Source organism: Misgurnus anguillicaudatus, chromosome 22 (assembly GCF_027580225.2).
Source record: "Misgurnus anguillicaudatus chromosome 22, ASM2758022v2, whole genome shotgun sequence".
NCBI lineage: Eukaryota > Metazoa > Chordata > Actinopteri > Cypriniformes > Cobitidae > Misgurnus > Misgurnus anguillicaudatus.
The window spans coordinates 47,840,333-47,861,022 of record NC_073358.2 but is presented as its reverse complement, the minus strand read 5'-3'; the positions used below and the strand labels follow the sequence as shown (position 1 = coordinate 47,861,022).

The 20,690-nt window shown below is 37.6% G+C and overlaps 1 protein-coding gene and 1 long non-coding RNA gene across 2 annotated transcripts in view; both read right to left on the bottom strand.

Moving 5' to 3' along the window:
* The window catches only part of cabp7a (calcium binding protein 7a), a 68,656-nt gene that overhangs the window by 13,783 nt on the left and 34,183 nt on the right, over positions 1 to 20,690 (bottom strand). The gene's annotated exons all lie outside the window — the stretch shown is intronic.
* On the bottom strand, positions 14,950 to 17,628 carry LOC129420425 (uncharacterized). The gene is made up of 6 exons (XR_012365267.1): positions 17,405 to 17,628; positions 17,064 to 17,119; positions 16,448 to 16,977; positions 16,287 to 16,363; positions 16,039 to 16,141; positions 14,950 to 15,957 (listed from the first exon to the last, which is right to left on the bottom strand). It is a non-coding gene; the product is annotated as an uncharacterized lncRNA (long non-coding RNA).

Genomic DNA, 20,690 nt, shown 5'->3' with positions numbered 1-20,690 from the left:
ATTTTTTCCACAGTAATTTGCTTCTTAAATACTTTGCACCGCAGCCTCATTTGACTACTGATTTAAAGTGAAGATTTTTGCAAGCATACACATAAAGTCTTGTTACAAGACCTTCAAATCCTGTACAGTATATGGCTGGTTAAAAATCTCATATTACCATATAGACACTATACATCATTATCGTGTCATTTGCAATTTTCCACTTGTCATGCCATAATGTCATATTCATAATTATGAAATATGAGCGCTCTTGGTTGCCAGATATTCCTATAAATCCAGATAATATATTCAGCACTGCGTATGAACAGAAGTATTTGTGCCTCGCTAACTGTGCTGTAGGTTTGATGAATGGCTATTTGGACGTAGAGACCAAACAAAAACAACACATTGGATCTATTGCTCCCCCGAGTAAAGGAAATGAGTGAGATAATGTGAGAAAAATACAAGAAATGACGGCTCTACTGTCCAAATATGCCAACGACAACAGATGGTAAAAGTGACTTTATTGTCTGTGCTACAAAGGAAGTAAGCAGGTTTCAAGTGAAAATATGGTGTGTTGTCTAATTTGCTCATTTCCAAGTCAAACCATTTAGCTGCTCACAGCACATTTTGAAATAAAACTGAGTTTTAAAGAAAGGTAAGATGATACAGAGACTCTCTGACAGTATGTGGATGTTAAGGGGCATATTTTCCACAAAAAAAGAGAGAATTCAGGTATTTAAGCTAATTTAATTTAACACTTTTCCAGTTTTTAATACTCGAATCAACATGGGCGTGGACAAATATGGATAATTTATGCAAATGTATATTTATTATTAGTGAAAGAGTCACCAAAGTTAATTTTGAGAAAAATCCTGATTTTTTAACGTTCAAAAACAACAGCATCCATACCTCACAGGTAAAACTAATAGATTTGGCACACACAAAGTCAAAAACAATATCTATATATGTTACATTAATTTTTTTCTTTTCTTGTTATTGATTGACATTGAGACTGACACTTTTAAGATCATCTACTGTAATGCAAGGATCTAATATAATGTTACACAACAGATATTTTTTTCCCAGCAGTTGATCAAACATTTACTTGAGACATAACAGATTATATCTGTGTGAATTCTTGTCAAAACAGATATTTTACAACTGAAATTTTTTCTATGTGTGCATATATCTGGGTCGCGCGCCTGTGTGCATGCTTAAGATGTGTCAGTCAGCGCGAGGAAGATTTTCGAGTCACTCTTTAAAGAATTACTCTTTAAACATCAATCAGGTCTCGATCTTTATCTCTCTTAGGGGCGGGACACACCAAAGCTTTTAACGTGTCTGAAAACGCCTGGAGGATGCCGAATGCCAGCAGTTTTTTCAGCTGAGCCCCAGCTGAGTTCTTTGGTATCTGTGATACTTGAGCTGTGAGCCGGTTGGTTGTTGTGATACTTGTCCCGCCCCTCCTCCACTGTGAATGGACGACCATGTGAGAACTGACATTGACGATCGGAGCTTTTCACCCAAAGTTGAATCTCTTTCAACTCTCGGCTTTCAACGCGGAAAAAAACATTAGCTGTTGGCTTATTTGAAAAACGCCCTAAGGGGGCGTGCACACCAAAGCTTTTACGTCCGCGGCCAGCGTATGTTTTTAATTGTTTCCAAAGGAAGCTCAGCGTTTTTCAATAAGCCAGCAGCTAGCGTTTTTTCCCCCGCTGAAAACCAGCGCTCGCCGTTTTTTCCGTGCTCGACGCTGAGTGTCGAGAGTTGAAAGAGATTCAACTAGGGGTGGGCGGAATGACCAAAAATCTATTTCACGGAATGAGTCATTTTATTTCACGGAAAGGAATATTTCACGGTATACATGTTTTTCAGTTTATATTGTTTTTTGATGATAAAAATGTACAGAAATACACCACTCACTATAGCTTTTAACTAAATGGTCACCACAGTTTTAAAATAGGGGCAAGTTAAAGTTAGTGTGAAAATGCCCAGAAGATAACAACAGATAAGTCTTGATTAAACAGAATCTTGTTTTTAATTGAGTTATTAACTTTTTTAGACTATTGAAGCTATAGTATGGCTTCATTGTATTTTGTATTTATGCATATATTACATTAAACATATGCAATATGTAAAATGAACAGGAATAAATATATGCAAAAACCTACAGACAGGATAAATACCTGTATATGAGAGAAGAAGCTCTAGATATTATAAATATGACAGATGCTATGATGTGATGATCATAAAGTTTGTTTTAAGGTCTTGACGCCCTTTACTTTCTATTAACTTAGACCTTAACATTTGCATCTCTTTCTCGTCTTTCCGATCAAATATGTTTGTATAAGCAAATGGCGCGTCAAACTACATCGCTCCAGCAGCGCACGTGTCACTGATATAAACGCGAGTTTTGTCTTAGCTTGCTTAAAATTCAGAAAACTTTACAACTATTAGCATTATGTGCGAGAAGAACTCTTTATTTGGCGTCGCAGCTCCTTGCACTTGCCTAGAGAGCCCTCTGCATGCGAGAGACCGGCCGGCTGCTGCATGAGGAGAGAGAGAGAGCGCGAGAGAGCGCGAGAGCGATCAAGACAAGAGTCTCGCTGCGTGACCCGCGGTGGATTCACTGGCACTTATTATAAAAATGACACAAATAACTCGTTCATTTTTTATAAGTGAACTATTTTGCGTGTTTCTCCGTCACACTCAGTCTAACATGCTGGAGGGCAGAGTTAGCCACGCCCACTTATTTGCATTCCGCGGAATCGACGGAATAGAAAAATCTGTTACGTCTGACATTTTATTCCGCGGTAACGGAATATTACCGTCATACCACCCAGCCCTAGATTCAACTTTAGGTGAAAAGCACCGCTCGTCAATGTCAGTTCTCACACAGCCGTCCAATCACAGTGGAGGAGGGGCAGGACAAGTATCACAACAACCAACCGTCTCACAACTGACGTATCAGAACTACCAAAGCGCTCGGCTGAAGAAAGCTGGCGCTTAGCTGAAAAAACGTTTTCAGCTGCGTTTAAAAGTTTTGGTGTGCACAACCCCTAACTCTCCACGCTCAGCGCAGAGCGCGGAAAAAACGCCGAGCGCCGGGTTTCAGCGCGGAAAAAAACGCTAGCTGCTGGCTTATTTGAAAAACGCAGAGCTTCCATTGGAAACAATTGAAAACATGCGCCGGCCGGGGGCGTAAAACCTTTGGTGTGCACGCCCCCTAACTCTCAATGCTCAGCGCTGAGCGTGGAAAAAACACAGAGCGCCGGGTTTCAGCGCGGACAAAAAACACTAGCTGCTGACTTATTTGAAAAACGCAGAGCTTCCATTGGAAACAATAGAAAACATGCACCGGCTGCGGGCATAAAAGCTTTGGTGTGCACGCCCCCTTAATAACTCTTTTAACATCAAGCAAGTCCTGCACTTTATTTTCTAATTCTAAAACATGCTTTTTAAAAACAAAATCTACGATGTGCAACTGGATGGACACGCATCCTTTGTATTAGTTAAGCATTTAGGATGGTACACCTCTCAGAAAACGAATAAATAAAGATCATTGTAGATGTTTGATGATTATCTACTGTCTAAAGGCCCGGGTATACTTTTTTTCCGCGTCCGCGTCCGGCTCGTGCGCGCACGCGTCCGCGAAGCTTTCCGAGTATACTCCGCGCGGCCACACGCGGATGGCCGCGTTCGACACTATACGCAATACAAATGATTTCTTATTCAAATTATTAGTCTAACAGGCTGTCAGGACAGCACTGATTTGGCGACGTTTACAGTACATTAAAACATTAGGATAGGTGAAGAAAAGTAACAGATCCACCATTGCAAACACAGTTTAGAACAAACAACAAGACAACAAAGAACAGGAATCAAACAAACATGCTCCAGTGCTTTCTCTTCTTGGAAGAAGTAAAAGTTAAAGAAGAAAAACGATAGTGTGTGTGCAAAATGTTGTCTATTTCCTTTGTATAATTGTTTATAGTGGAGTGTCCTGTCTAAATATTTTAACGCGCATGCGCTGTTGTACGCGGACTGTACGCGCACTGTCCGCGCGGTCTCAAATTTTGGGCTGCACGCGGACGGTCCGCGCGGCCGGCAACGGACCCTCTTGATGACGAAAATGACGTCATGCGGACGGCGCGCATACGCGGACGTCCCTAGTATACTTTCGGCTTAAGGCTGCGTCTTAATTGATCCAACAATGGGCTATAGGCCAAGGGTCACACAGAAATTGATACCTTAATTAAATTAGTGTGGTTAGAAGGAATTTACATTAATGCGTTATTAACACATTCATTTTGACAGCCCTAATATATAATATGGATGCACTGATATATCGGCCTATAATCGATGATGTAATTTCTGCGCAGTAGTGATCGTGATGTTTGACTCAACCACAAACATACAATTTAAGTCAGAAATCTTTTTAATAGCATCTGATAATTAACTTTAACTAAAATGTATTCGAGATGTAATAGTTTATGACATATACTGCATACAGTTACGAGGGGGCGATCGAAATGTTTTGTCTTGATGTGTGACACGCCTGGTTTGAACCCGTGTAACAAATTTGGAATAAATATTTTACAACTTGTAATTGTAAAGTATTGTAAAACATTTGATAAAAATTTAATATTTTGAATATCTGTAAGTGCATCGATACATTATGAAGAATGAAAAATGTAATCAAAGTTTGAATATTGTGGTTCATCTGTCTGGCAAAAATCTATTTGATTGAAAAGAAAATGAAGCTTGTCGGTTTTAATCTAATAACAATGTCTAGCAGGTACTGCCGGACTACAAAAATAGTCAAACAATCCTCCTGTCTAAATATATCCTGTATTGATTGACAACCCTGCTAATTACTGCAATACAAAGGTGATCATTTGTCAATTTCTGTGGCCTCCTACTATTCAGATACAAGACCTACAAATCCTTACTGACCACCAGCATGTGTTACAAATATAAAAAGATGGAAAAACATTATTCACACTGATGTTTGGCATACAGATTAAACGTATAATACATTGAGCTTAATGTGAGAATTTCAAAATCACTTTAGTGTAACTACATGAATAAATGATGCATCAAGGTCTTGTTTGGTACAGGCACCGTGCATGCATAAGTTATTTTGTGGCTGTCAGTCAAACACTAAAACATTTCTCAGGTCAGTTATAGAACAGGATGAAAATGAATAATAATGATGAGAAATGAGGGAAACTACTACGGCAATGTTCGTTGTGTCTCTGCATTGGGGAAACCACCTTTGCCTGTTGCTAGGCAACTGAACAACTGTTCCAGCCCTGTATTGTATGGGATGCGATTAGACTACAGCCCATCCTGCGCGAGAGCATTTGCTATTCACTATATTTAAAAAAGTTATGACCCGTTCAAAAAAAAACATGTCTTCTCAAATATAATTGACAGGACTACTATAAATTATTCATTTAAACAAATGTTTTATAGTTTTCAAAATTATTAAGCAACTGTGTATTTGTGAGTCTGATTTGAAAAGACTATAAAAGATTAAAAAATATTCATTATTCAACTCCGTCAACCAGGTAATTCTGAACAGTGGATGTTTTATTTAGTGTTTTGTTCACATTGAGCTGAACAGCAACATGCCTTGACCCACCTGCGGTATAATTTACATAATTATGACTTTCAGCCCAAAGCTCATAAAATGTTCATAAAAATGCAATTATGCTTTCTTTTGTCTTTGAAATGACGTGAAAGATGTTGCCTGTAAACTGATTTTGTTTTATTTGTCTGATCTCATGGGAATTCGAGTAATTAAATCCCACCCTTAACTCTATAAGAGGGGCAAAAACAAATCATACAAAAACTAATGTGGTTGTACGGATTACTACGAATTGCAATGAGATGGTGTTGGTTCCTTCCTACTTGCGATGTTCTTATCGATCGGCCGCAGATCGGTATCGGTTGATCATCGAATTAAATGACTCAAACAGTACTGGCTAAATTTGCCGATCTCATAATGCTATCCTTCTGTTTACTTTTGTAATCGTTTTCTGCCTTTAGAGAGATAACATTGTGTATTTTCTATGAGGACACGCTCCGGTCCTAACAGCGCAACGCGTCTTCACATCCCAATCAAACAGCGTATACAACACATATCAATCTTCATGCCGAAAGTTTATTGTTTGCATGCGTTTTAAAAGTTTCCTTTTACTTGACGCAAACGCACACAGACAGTAAGGCTACAGCTACGTCTTAAAGCTACAGTAACCTAATTCTCTCAATAAAATTACTCTTTGCTTTTGACTGAAGAACTGTTGTAGTTTATACGAATGTGTGTTTATTTAATTCATACACTGAAGACTTTACTTTCATTACTTTTCAAAAACATAAGCCTTTTTAAAGGCATATTAAATTTCTCTTAATAGAAGGAATTTTTGTTGTGCTTATTTATTTGATTCTCTATTAAAAAACAATAATTTAGGCCACTTAATTACTGCAAGTAATATAACAAAGACGTCATCTGTGATATTACTTTATTTAGAAAAAATGTTGACATGGTTAAAAATGTTAAGAGCTTGCATGTCAGCTTGAAGAATTGGTATTGGGCATTGGTATTGGCTGATCACGAAGACAACAAATCGGTAGTCGGCACCTGCAAAAATCCTGATCAGAGCATCCCTACTTTCTGCCTTTGTCAAGTTAGTGGTATGAGACAACAAAACAATAAAGAGTTTAAATAAAGCTTATGTTTATTTAATATATATATATATATATTGATGTATAATGTACTTATAATAATGCACTCTTACTGTGGGTTCACACCAGACGTGTTTGAGGCGTCAAATTTGCGTCTACCGCGCGTAGTTGTACGCTTGAAAATGTTAAAGGCGTTCTAAGCGAATCTGTGTGTTGATTTTTGAAATGTGTTTTCAAACAAACTGAGCGTAGTTAACTCCTCCCCCTCCCTTCCGTGCTTTCATGAACGCGCCCAAACCCAACCCCCAAATACTTCTTGGCGTTTTTTGGTTAGAATACTTTGTTATGGTTTCTGGTGTAGGTTTGGCCAGTTTGTTATTATTGCAGTTTGTGGAGCCTGGGCTGTCTACAGAGATCGCGTTTTTTTTACATTTGATCAGCGGACAGGAAGCAAGCAGATAGTGAGGAGATGTTTGCTGTATGTAACAAAAAATGTTTTATGGTCTAAAACGGGTGAATTCGCTTAGAGCACCTTTAAGTGTATTCGCTTCATTCGAGCGTGAAGGCCGCGCGTGAAATTGTACTCATCGGACATTCACGCGGAAATTTGCGTTATGGGAGGGGCTTCTGCAACTCCGCTCGCTTCCTGTTATCACGTCACTACTAGAGCAAAGTCCTAATTGGTTAACGTGAAAGAAGTTGCCTGTATACTGTTTTTGTTTTATTTGTTCTTTCCAGTCTGATCTCATGGGAATTCGTACGTGTACAAGTAATTAAATCCCACCCTTAACTCTATAACGTCACGGGCAAAAGCAAATCGTACAAAAACGATAAGGTTGTACAGATGACTACGAATTAACCACCTTGTAAAATTTATATGAATTGCAACGAGATGGTGTTGGTTCCTTCCTACTAGGGATGCTATTGGTATCGGTTGATCATCACATAAATGACTCAAACAGTACTTGATAAATTTGACGCGGCGCATTTTTCCGCCAAAGTTCAGATTTTTCAACTTGCGCGTTTCCCATGGCGATGCTCTAGACGCGCGAATGAGGCGGAATGGCGTGTGCCACACCGCGCTAAACGCCTCATTCACGCTGCGAGACCTCCAGACGCACGTCAACGCATTGGCTTAACATTGAAATCACTCGCGCTTGACGCCTCTACCACCTCTACTCTAAAAGGTACACAAGTTGTCACTTGGATGGTACCTTTTAAAAGGTCGTAATATGTACCATTTTGGTACCAATGTGTACATGCGAGGTACCAATATGCACCTTTTAGGTACATGACAACTTTTGTACCTTCTTGTACCACTTTTTCTGAAGGGGATCGCACACCGGCCACACAGCTCAGCGTCGCGCTACGTCGAGTCGCGACTATGACAACTCGGAGGTATTGTAAACCGGAAGTGCACATTAAATAGCGCAAGCTTCGTCAGATAGTGTCTACTTCGAAATGCAAAATATACGTTAGCAGCCAATGTTAATCGTTAATGATTTTGGGACAAATATGATGTTATTTAATGTTAAACTATATAAGTGGCGCTCTGTGGCGTGACAGGGATTTGAGAAACTTCCTGAGTCACAGCTGGGTGTGTATACTCATAGAAAACAATGTGTTCGATTTTTTTTAGAACGCCGCGGCGCTGAGCTGAGCGGCCGATGTGCGATCCCCTTGAGAGTGTGGAAACAGATTTAAGGAATTGAGTTTACTGTTAAAGCAATTGCAAGACGTTTTAGGAAGTTAAAAACACAACCATAGACGTTTTAGTAAATGAGTAACAGTAAAATTTGAGTAAAATTCTTTGCCAGGTTATTTTGAGGTTTGTGAGTTTGTTTTTTTACTGCAAACTTATTTTTATAAGTTATAGATTAAAATGCAGCCAAGCATATTTATTTTACAGTTTTTCTGATGTGCTAAAACACTAAACCCAGTTCTCTGAACTAAATTCCCAGTAGCCTAAACCCATTTGTCAAATAATTCATTCTTTTGGAAAAACCTTAAAGGAGTATAGGTAGTTAGACGCTGTTTGTAAAACTCATGCACTCTTTTTGCAAAGCTCTAAACACAAACTTCTCACTAAAACACATTTCACACTGCAATGCGTTTGCTTTGCAAAATGCTAAACATATAGGCAGTTGAACACAACTACAACACAGATATCATCAAATAAGGAAAAAGTCTGAGAGGAGGAGTATGAGAAAAAACTGCTGAAAAAATACTTGCAGTAGGGGACAGCGGGGCACATCCTTACGCTTTTTAGTTTTGGCTCAATCATTAAAAAATATTGATTAATTATATTTTTACACAAGCAGCACACACATCAAATGACCATTTGAAGTTAGTTACCATTCTTGGACAATTACATCAAACATGATAGAAGTGCAAACGTTACAACTTACCCCATAGGTTGGGTTAATTGTAACAGGCAGGGGGTTAGTTGTAACACTTGCTTAAAATGAAGTTTGCAGACCAATATTTTAATACTATTTTGTCTATATACTTGAAGTGGATATTGTTTATATATCTGTCTATAATAAACACATTTTATGAAAAAAAATAGTGCTGGTTTTGAGAAATGTGTTTTAGCAATTTAGAAAAAATCTTAAACCACACACACATTTATTGGGACTCTCTAAGGACCTCCAGAAAAAGGTCTTGCTCGCTGTTTGAGTGTGACAGCTTTTGATGTAGTTTGCCTCTGAATGTGCTTTAGAGTTAGTTTTTTGCAAATTATTAAATAAATAAAATGTTCTGATATAACAGTCAAAACACAGTTTTCACAGAGAGTAACAGATGCATATATCACAGTCTAAGACGACAAAGAACTACAAAGACAGGGATGAATTAAAAGTTTTCAAAGAGAGCTAATTAATCCTTTTTCACCATTAACTTTCTTTTTGTGAGATTAAGCAGGGAGAGAGAGCGATCGAGCAAGAGAGAGAGAGAGCGAGCGAGAGAGAGAGAGAGATGCCTCTCACTTGTCTGTCTCGAGCTTCATATCTGATGACCATATGCCCCCGGGTTTGCTATTACAGTAACTGTTATTACATTAGACATGATTACATTGTAATTCTAGAGTTTAATTTTAGCGCTTTATTATTACAGATCCTATAGTTGTGAATATTTCACCAGCATTCGTTTTTACTATCCACATGATTTTCCTTTGACTGGGGAACACAAAAGTAGACGTATACGATCTGTATAGAAAAATATTCATTCTGCTTATTCAAACACGACAGATGCTGCCAATCTTGAGAAATATCAACAAGCACCTGTACCTGTGGCGAGGTTACATAAGGGCCAGGGTGGCACTGGCCCACTCAGATTGACAGCTGGCCCACCCAGTCAGAAGAGACACAAATATTTTTGTGGAAAACAAAAGAAATTACGCATAAATTATAATATCTTAAATAATAATTGCTCAAATACCTATCGTTCAGAAATAAATTACGATTTATATAGAAAGTTTATCTTATGTGTTTCTAAACATTTCTAAACCATTCAAGCCATTTTAGCAATTTAAAGGAAAACACAATTTTTCAATATTTTACTATGTTCTTACCTGAACTTAGACGAATTAATACAAACCTATCTTTTCTCAATTCGTGCACTTTTAATCTTTGTACAGATTGAATGTGTTAGCATTTAGCCTAGCACCATTCATTCCTACATGTATGGCTCCAAACAGGGATGAATTTAGAAGCCACCAAACACTTTCATGTTACATGAGTAGATGCACGAGTAACTATGGTGGCACAAAATAAAACTTTTGTTTGGAGCCAAAGGAATGAATGGGGCTAGTCTAAATGCTAACACGTTCATAAAACGCTGTACAAAGAATAAAAGTGCACGCATTGAAAAAAGATAGGTATGTATTAATTCATCTAAGTTAAGGTAAGAACAAAGTAAAATATTGAAAAACGGTGGTGTTTTCCTTTAATCTATAAAAGAAAGAATACACTTTCAGAAATAAAGCTACAAAAGCTGTCACTGGGCCAGTATCCTTTCAAAAAGTACACCTTTGCACCCCGAGAGGTCATATTAGTACATCAAAGGTACATATTGGTACCAAATGTATTCATATCTGCAGGGGCGTAGAACAAGGTCCCGGGCCCTATGCATAGGCAGTCCTGATGCCCCCCCCCCATTTTTCCTCTGAGAAAGACATTTCAACCGCATCGCAGAAGTTTACGCTCTACCAGAAGCTCAAGTAACATAAACAAAATGCACGTGCAGATTGACTAAGCCATTTGGCGCATTAGCAAGGGGTGGGACCATTAGAGTTTAGATAGTTTTTACTTATACAAAGTGTAGTCAGTCAAACAGTTATTCAGCCAATACACTAACTTTACATTTAATTTGACATTCATTATGAAATTTAATTAGGAAATGAAAATATCTAGGTAAAATAAAATATATTCCAGACTTTTAAAGGACCCTCTCTCTCCTTGGGGCCCTGGTAATCAGTACTGGTTTTACCCCCAGTCCGACGCCCCTGCATATCTGTCCCTAAATTGTACATACTAGGACCTTTTTAAAGGGAACTGCCTCAGTGACAGCTTTTGTATCCATATTTTAGTGTGGCTTCAAAAGCCTTCAGAATAGGGTGACCAGGTTTTTTAAATGAAAAACGGGGACATTTCCTAGTTCGATGGTCAAAATATCATTGAAATCTTATTTGTTATGAATTAAAAAACTATAAACTGTCTTTATTGTTGTGGCTTTATGGAGGACAGAGCCCCAAAAAACCACCCTGGTCTCTAGGGCTGTCACAATCATTAAATAATCGTCATTGTGATCGTATTAGATGTGTAGATGTATTTGCAACATTTAATCGTAGCATTATTACATTTTTACAGCTACAAATGTAAAACATTTACAAATCTTTAATACCATAAAGACTGCTGTATAATTTCCTTTAACCATTTTATCAATAATGTAACCACCCTAACCCTTCTCCAAACCTCATCCTTAACACAAACTCATTTTATACAAAATGTTTAGATGCATAATGTATCATTTTTATATTCTGCAACATAATGGACAGAAATGTGTAGTAAAATTTTGATATAGTACAATATATAATACAGTCCAACCCCTAAACGTACCCCAAACAGTTTTCTAAAATCGTGTACTGTTAGAATTAAAAAGCATAACAGACAGACAAGCGTAATTACAATAACTTATTTATTGCGATTTCAAAAGCAGTAGCAAAAGTAGTTAAAAAGTCGATGTGCTGCAGCGGCGGCCCTCTCTGGAGTATATGAAGTACAGAAATTTACATTAAATTTACAGAGTCATTTAGCAAACTCTTTTGTGCAAAGCGACTTATACATAAGTGCACTAGAACTAGTCTCATCAAGTCTAACACATAGCCAGGGGTTAGTTAGTATTTTTTTACAGAAAATGTACAGATAAAGAAAAAGGTGTAAAATAAAAAAAGATATTAAGCTCTAAATTAGTAAGTGATGTGTTGGCAAGGTGTTGTACAGAGAAGTATTAAAGTTATTAATCCACGAGAACGTTAGTCCAGCATCTCTCTGTCAAGGCGCGCGTTTCAAATGTACATCGACTGAAAGACGGCAGTGTCGCAAATCTGTGACGTACCAGACAAGAGCCAATGAGCTTTGATATCACTGTGTAAAATGTGTTGTAAAGCTTCTTGAGTGCGCAATAACCCTAACACCTGGTCACCTGACTTCATAAGCATTTTATGTTATTTTTGCAATATGAAATACTGTAAAGGTAACAAATCAGAGTAATATTCCTAAAAAATAGTATCCTAAAATGTCAGCAAATTTACAGTAAAGTTGTATTTATTAACTTTAGTAAATGTATTAGCTAACATGAATGAGCAATATAGTTTATCAGCATTTATTACGCTTTGTTCATGCCGATAAAATTGTTTATGTTTGTGCACTGCAAAAAATGATTTTCAAGAAAAAAAAAATTAGTATTGTTGTCTTGTTTTCAGTAAAAAATATCTAAAAATTCATAGATTGAGATGCTTTTTCTTGTTGTGCAACACGACCCAAGAAAATAAGTCTAGTTTTTAGACCAAAATATCAAATTTAAGTGCTTTTGTGGATAAAACAAGCAAAAAAATCTGCCAATGGGGTAAGCAAAAAAAACTTGAAAATTTTTCTTAAAGGTCACGTATGGTAAAAACAGAAATTTTGTGGCTTTTTTCATGATAACTGAGGTCTAGGGGCTATGTAAGTACCATATAAGTTTCAAAACAGTCATTTAAGAGTCAAATTCACACAGCCTGCTTAAAGTAGCTGTGAGTTAAAACAGTTCGTTTGTACTTCCGTGAATTTGCTACGTCACCGTGAGACAGTCGCCGCCTTCAGTCTCCACCCCGAGCACTGTCCACCGTCCACTGCCCCACCCCCTTGTTGCTAAACAAACTCCGAAGTAATATCACACCACGTGAGAAAATGCTGTTCAATTGATGGATGTCAGGAAACTAAATCATTGCAAAGGCTTCTGAAAACATTAATATACGAGAACAATGACTAATATTCATTTAATTAGATATTCCTCAACAATTAGTTCAACTTTAGCCGTCTGATCTAAACATTTCACAAGTGACTGCTTCGGTGTGGCAGTTCAATGCTGGTTTGTCCAGGAATCTACTCAAAGATGTTGCAGTCCTTTGTTGGATCCGACCTTAAATCCACAACCCGTAATGCTGGGTACACACCAGAAGATTTTTTACATCAAATGTGATGGACCACAAACTTGAGGATAAAAAATCCTAGATTTATCCGTTTTGCTCCTATAGTGTGTGGTGTGCCATTATGTGTTAAAGACAGCATACCACACACAAACAGATTTTTAATCAGAGTCTCGACTGTGAACACAGGAAATCCCACAAAATCTTGCAAGACTTCAAAACAAGCATGGCGGACGATATGCAGGAAGACATTTCAATGAGAGTGATTGGAATAATTTTTACAAGACACGTTGTATAAACATTCGTACTGTTGCCACAAATCAACAAGCTGATCCTCCATCTCTGCTGTCCACATCAACTTCACTTTGGCCGTTTCTCAATCCGAAGGCTGTAGCCTGCGGAGGTCGCATATGCAGGCTACATACGTCATTAAACCTTGTTTATTCAAGTTAACTGAGCATTACATTCACAAGTCATACGTTTATTAAAACAATATACGATGAACAACGAATAATAGCCAATTTTACATATTTATATATTTTATATAGTCTTGATGACGTATATACAGCCTGGAAATGCGACCTACGGATTGAGAAGCGGCCTTTGTGCTGCACCATGACTGCTTCCGTCTTCCCTCATCTCGCTTTCTGATTGGATATGGTTTCGTTTCATGTGATAATCTCAATAGCGTGCTCGCGTTTGTCCTCTGGTTTCCCCACACACATCAGGATTTCTGATCAACATGTTGAATATTTACGATTCGCGATCGGCGCGGCTCCGACGTTCTTCCGAGCAGGTTCGGACACTCTTAACACACCTCACATGAAGGGACAATCTGATAAAATAATCTGTGAAACCTTCGCGATACTCGGGACATAGCTAGGATTGTCGGAAGGGGGGAAATTGGCCCAAAATCAGCCCGATTATCTTTTGGTGTGTACCCGGCTTAAGTAAACACATATTAAGCAGGGCTGCACGATAACTTGCACGCGATTGTCACGCGAATCTCGTCGTTAGTAGTAAAGCGGCATCACCTGCTCTCAGAACCGGCTGCCGGTTGCCGCTTCTGAAAGCAGCTGATGGTGACCCACTACTAGTGAACCGGCTTTACTGAAGAGATGCACAAGACAATCGCATGAGAATTGTCAGCAGTCCTAACTTTTAAATTACATTATGGAGCCAGAGAAAACTGAAATGATATATTGTAAACAGTTATGCAACGCTAACGTGTTTGCTAACTACCCAGATAGCAAAAGATAACAATGAGTCGGCGGACCACCGGCGGTTCTCTGGCGACAGTAGAAGCGTCATAAAGGCGTAATCGCAAACACGTCTGACGGCGGTCCGCCGGCGGCAGCCGCTTTTTGAAAGCGGCAGCCGGCTGTCTACCGCCTTCAATCCGCGGCTGGCCCGCTGGCCAACCGCCGTTCGGCCGCCTTTATATTGAAGGCGGCTCTTTCGCGGCCCGTCGGAGGCAAACGCTATTTTCGAGCGATTTGCCGCCGCTTATTGTATATATATATAATATTTATATAGGCTATTTCTAGTATGCAGTTTATCAAAAATAATGATTGATCAAATCAGACAAATTCTCATTTGGAGTTTTTATTCCACATTTCAAAGTACATTAACAGTCATTGAACTAAGATGTGTAAGAGCACTAAAATATAAATAACTGAAAAATAAAAAAGTACTAAAGAACATACAGGTTTTCAAATAAATTCTAGTTTAAAAAAAAACATTACAAGCAAATTAGAACATTTACAACAATTGTTAATAATTTAGAGGTCAGCTCTAAGATGAAAATAATTAGGCTACCAGTAAACATTATATTAAGTAATGAGGATATTTGGTACCAAAGAATGGCCAGCATACCAAATAATAGTCATTTCTAACAATAGGATAAGTGTTAATCATTTAGAGTAAAGCTCTGGACTAGAATAGACTATTATAATGGCATTGCTGACCTGGGACACAATATTTTTACTTTGCTGCAATATGATCTGTCTCTTGTGAATGAAAAATGAACAGATACTTTATTGATCCTCAATGGGAAATTCAAGGTCCCAGTAGCTTATAACACAACACACATCAACATAAACAGAATGATTAAAAAAAACAAATCCACATGACTAAAAAAAAAACAGTAAAAGACACTAAAGACATTAAAAAAGATCCACATGAATGTAATGTATAAGCATGAGGCGCTTATGATCAGTACTTTATCTCGTGCACCTGTATAAAGGACAAACCTTCTCGCCATTCCATATCTTTCCGAGGAGCTGCCATCAAGGCAGGGTCCCAGGGAATTTGGAAAAAAAGAAAAGTAATTTTCACAGTGAAGTGTGGATTGGTTGAGTGTACGGTCACACTTCTTGATGTTACTGACTGCAGGATAAAGAAAGGGTTCCAGTTGTCAGTGATGCTGGGGTGTCAGTAGTCAGCCTCGGTTTAAGGGGTCAGCTGTGGGTCCCTCTCAGCTGTGTGCCGCCTTTATCCGCCTTCACGGTGAGATGCTCCTTTCAGGTTAAGCGTAACATTAACCTGGACAGCCCCATCAGTGGCATCCTGGGTTGCCGGGTTCTTTCGGATGGCTCCTGTAGAAAATACAGAACTGTCATTCCATTTGAATAACATAAGGCCATACACATCTACTTAAATATAAAAATCTAACTTACTTTGAACAATGGTCTTCAGAAACAGGTCTCTAAAACATGCTTGATTCCCTACACCAATCCAGGTTGTATTAATTGAAAGGTGATTAGAGAAGATACTCTAAAGCTGAAAATTCAAAAAAAGTGTTACAAATTACATTTCTCAGAATTTTCTCATACATAAATGTGAGACAGGCTGTGGATTCAGACTGTATATGCAGTGTACAAACTTAATTTTACTTTTTACCCTACGGCAAAATTAGCACACTTACAAATTGTTCCTGGAGCATTTTATCCTGCCTCAAAGTGTTGTCAAGCAACATTAAAAGTAAGCCGCTGTCATCCGAAGCTACAAAATAAAAGGCATATGGTAATTTTGGACCTACATCACAGACAAAAAAAGTAAAATTTAAGAAAGAGTGCATGTTCTTACCTCCTCGTTCACTACGTTCCCTCGGGGCTTGGTTCTTCTCCCTCACACTGCAAAAAATGATTGTCTTACCTAGTTTTTTGTCTTGTTTTCTAATATAAATATCTAAAAATTCTCAAATTGAGATACACTGACTTGGTAAGCAAGTGGCCCAAGATACCAAGTCCCGTTATTGAAATAAATGATAAAAATCAAGAGCCTTTCTTTTTACTTAAAACAAGTCAAAATATCTGCCAATGCAGTAAGAAAAATAAACTCAATTTAAGTTGATTAAGTTAAAAACTGGAATTTAGTTTATTTTTCTTACTGCACAGGCAATTTTTTACTTGTTTTAAGTAACAAAAAACTCCCGATTTTCATCATTTATTTCAATAAACAAAACCCAATATCCCAAGCCACTTGCCCACAAAGTCAGTGTGTCAATTTAAGAATTTTCAGATACCAACACTAGAAAACAAGACAAAAGAAAACCAAGCAAGACTTTCATTTTTTGCAGTGCAGGGCTTGGTTTTCATTCTGGAGCCTCTAGAAATCTACATTATATAAAAAAAACAACAACTAAAAGCACTATTTTAAATATTGTTAAAACACTGCACACTAAGACACATGCCTAATATACCTTGATAGCTGAAAACTTCATGCTGTGCACGAGATGCTGTGCTCTGGGCAAGCTATCTGCAAGAAAATATGAATAAAACTACATTGTTAATACAACTTCAGTTACTGGATAAGCAGCATAGAGCAAACATAGTCTTACTAACAACTTTTAAATAAAAAATAAAAGAACTAGAACTTTGCTTAACCTCCGTGTGTACTATAACAAAGGCAAAACAGCATGTGTTCGCTTACTTGCTAGCCACTTTAGCTAGGGGAGCATACTTGTTCAGACAAACGAAGTAATTTAAACAACTTCTATACATGAACATAATTGCGTTACACAAAAATGAAACATGTACTTACTTAAACGATCGTAATTGATGACTTTTGTCTTGAATCTGTATCTTGATCCTCTCTTCAAACACTGAAATGTGTGACGCCGAGTGCTCTCTGGGAGGACACGTTATCTTCCGGTTTACAATTCTTCCGTCTTTTTTAAGTGCTGCCCCTGTCGACCGGTGGCGGTACTTCACTGTTTGTGCTTTAACACTTTCTTTTTTTGTCTCAATTAATTTGTACAGGTCGCAATCGCAAAATAATCCTTGTACACGTAAAAGGTAAAAAAAATTAAATCGATGTTGAAAAATAATGAAAGACATAAAGGAAATTTCCAGTCAAGTGCATAAATCAAAGACATGTACAAATGTTCACCTAAGTGATAAAATAATTCGATATATTTCACATATATTACTGTATAATCGCTTCAGAGTTTAAACGTAATTTAAATGTAATTTCCTAAAACTTCAAGAATCTGTTATAAACCCTACTGGCTTTAGATGCATGTGAAACATGCTTGAACTCAGGGTGTAAAAAAGGAAACTAACTTAAAACACATTCGTATAAACATAACTTACATATCTTTGCTTTGGAGCAAAACAACTATCCTATTTGGTATAATTCACATATATAGGCTATTATGATTTTATAACCGTTCAAATGTGAAAGTTAAAATGCTGTCAGTACTTTAACTCCAATGGCCAATGTTGATTTTGAGAAGATTTCAAAGCGGCTTGCCGCCAGCCTGCCGCGGTCTATTAGACGGAGGCAACCGCCAGAGAAAATTAAGCAGTCGGGCCGCCGGCTGCATGCCGGCGGCAAATCGCAAGAGAGGGGAGTGACGTATTCGGCGGCAAACGTTTCATCCCCGCCAGCGGGACGCACCTATAGCCGACAGCTTAGGGCTGGCGGCAAAAAGAAGTCCTGCGGATATTTTTTGCTATCTGGGTAGATGCTAAAGTGTTGTTTTGTAACGTTGAAGTCTTTGGTAGCCACTGGTTTTGATAGAATATCTGTTGGAAATCAGACGTTGCTTGTATTCTTAAGTTACAGACACAAGCCCTTTTGGTGTCTGTTTGTTTATTGAGTTGGTAAGGTTAAAATCTCTTAGTCTCTTTGTCTATTGGTTTACTAACCTAACATTTAGGGGCGGTTTCCCGGACATGGATTAGACTAGTCCTAGACTTAAACACTTTAAAGATCTCTCCAAACTGAAAACAACTTGCACTTACATATCTTAAAATACATCAGTGCCCTTTGTTTTACCTCAAAATGCACACAGGTAATGTTTTTAGTAAGGCATGTTTGTTAAAACTAGTTATATTTCCTAATTAAACTAAGGCCTAGTCCTGGATTAAGCTAATCCTGGTCCAGGAAACTGCCCCTTAGTGTCCAGAAACTAACACTTAGTGTAATTCCATGGGTAACTTTATTTCAACTGCGTATTTCACTCATAAAACAACAGGCCAATCAGAAGAGAGGCTCATGAATATTACTTATTACATGCCAAAACGACCTGTTTTTAGCAGAGCTCCTGAAAGAGGAGCTGTAAAAAATATATAGAGATTGTTTTTGGTACTTAAACAGCAAATATATATTCTTAAGGACATCATAAAATAAAACTCTAGAAAGCCTAAAAATATGTGACCTTTAAACACTAAATTCAAGAAAAATTCAAGAAAAATTTGCTTAACCCATTGGCAGATTTTTTTGCTTGTTTTATGCACAAAATTACTTAAATTTTATATTTTTGGTCTGAAAACTAGACTTATTTTCTTGGGTCATTTTGCTCATCAAGGAAAAGCATCTTAATTTAAGAATTTTTAGATATTTTTACTGAAAACAAGACAAAAATACTAAGAATTTTTTTTCTTGAAAATATTTTTGCAGTGTGCATTACATCATATTATCAGTTACAATTTTTTTTTGAAAATGTATTAGTAAATGCTAAAAGTAACATGACCTAAGATGAATAAATGCTGTAGAAGTATCGCTCATTGTTAGCTAATGCTTTAAGGGTGCAGCATGTAGGATTGTGGCCAAAACTGGTACTGCAATCACAAACATGACAAAATAACCATCAGTTGAGGGCTGCAACTCCACTTTTTAAATTACAATATCCTGGCCGGACCACTGTTCTCAGTGATGACATATCAGGGCCATTTTATGATTAATTGATATAAATTTCTTACATACTGTTCCTTTAACTAATGTTAACAAAAAAATTAATAAATTCATACTCCCTCAATCTACCGGTAATTATTATGACATCACAAAGTGCTCGAATCGAGTTTTGCAATCCTTCTCAAATCCCCTCTGCTGTCTCTTTGTTGTTGTGGGACCGATACGGAAGCTCTGCGTTTAATCCCGGTGTCCCTTTAAAAGTCCTGAGAGCTTGAAAGCGCTTGCAGGATCTCTATCATCTGAAGCCCGGGTGCTTCTAATACACACTGAAGCCTGTTTGATGTATGAAGGTGCAGTTGCACTTCAAAGCTGTAATGTGGTTCACAGTTCTCATGGACACGCTATCGAGAGAGGAAGACATGAAAGTGCATGTGTGAGGTTAAAGAACTGCTGTTACCCTTCAACACAAACAACTTTCTTGCTTTTATTAATGTACTTAAAAAACGAACAAATGACAGCCTTAATATAATGCATGTGTTTGAATGTATGATGAGGCAGACAGACGGATAAAAGAAACAAAGACGCTGAAAGACAGATAGATAATAAATAATTTCATTATCAAATTTAATATGGAGTTCTTAAGAAAACAATATGAATGTATTCATTCCCAGCAAGGCTTTTAATGACTTCTCTCACTCATTCATGTCAGCTCTATCTCATAATCTTTCATTTCATGGATCTGTCAGACACGTGCAGCCCCGTCCAAAACAGGCTTTCCATCAAACACATTTTTTTTTAAAATCAATTTCTATAGAGACAGTCTCAAACTTTGTGCATTGACAATGAAAGTCTATCTTCGTGTGTTTGTGTCTGTGTGCTATGGACTATTTTTAAACATCTATGGCAGGCTAATCCATCTTGTGTGGTAAGAAGACCCAGTAGATCTGAATATTACAGTAACCATATTTTAACAAGACTCTGGAGTATTCACGCAAGCGTTTAATACATGACCAGACTGCTGTGTTGTACTCGCTTAACATTCTCATGCTACAAACCTCAAGAGGAGGATAAATCACACAGGTTTTAAAAGTTGAGCAAAAGTGGAAGCAATTGCCTTTTAATCACCTGAATTAAGGCTTGTGGTTAAGCAAAAATTAGCGTCTTCATAGTTAACTTAATATTGTATTTT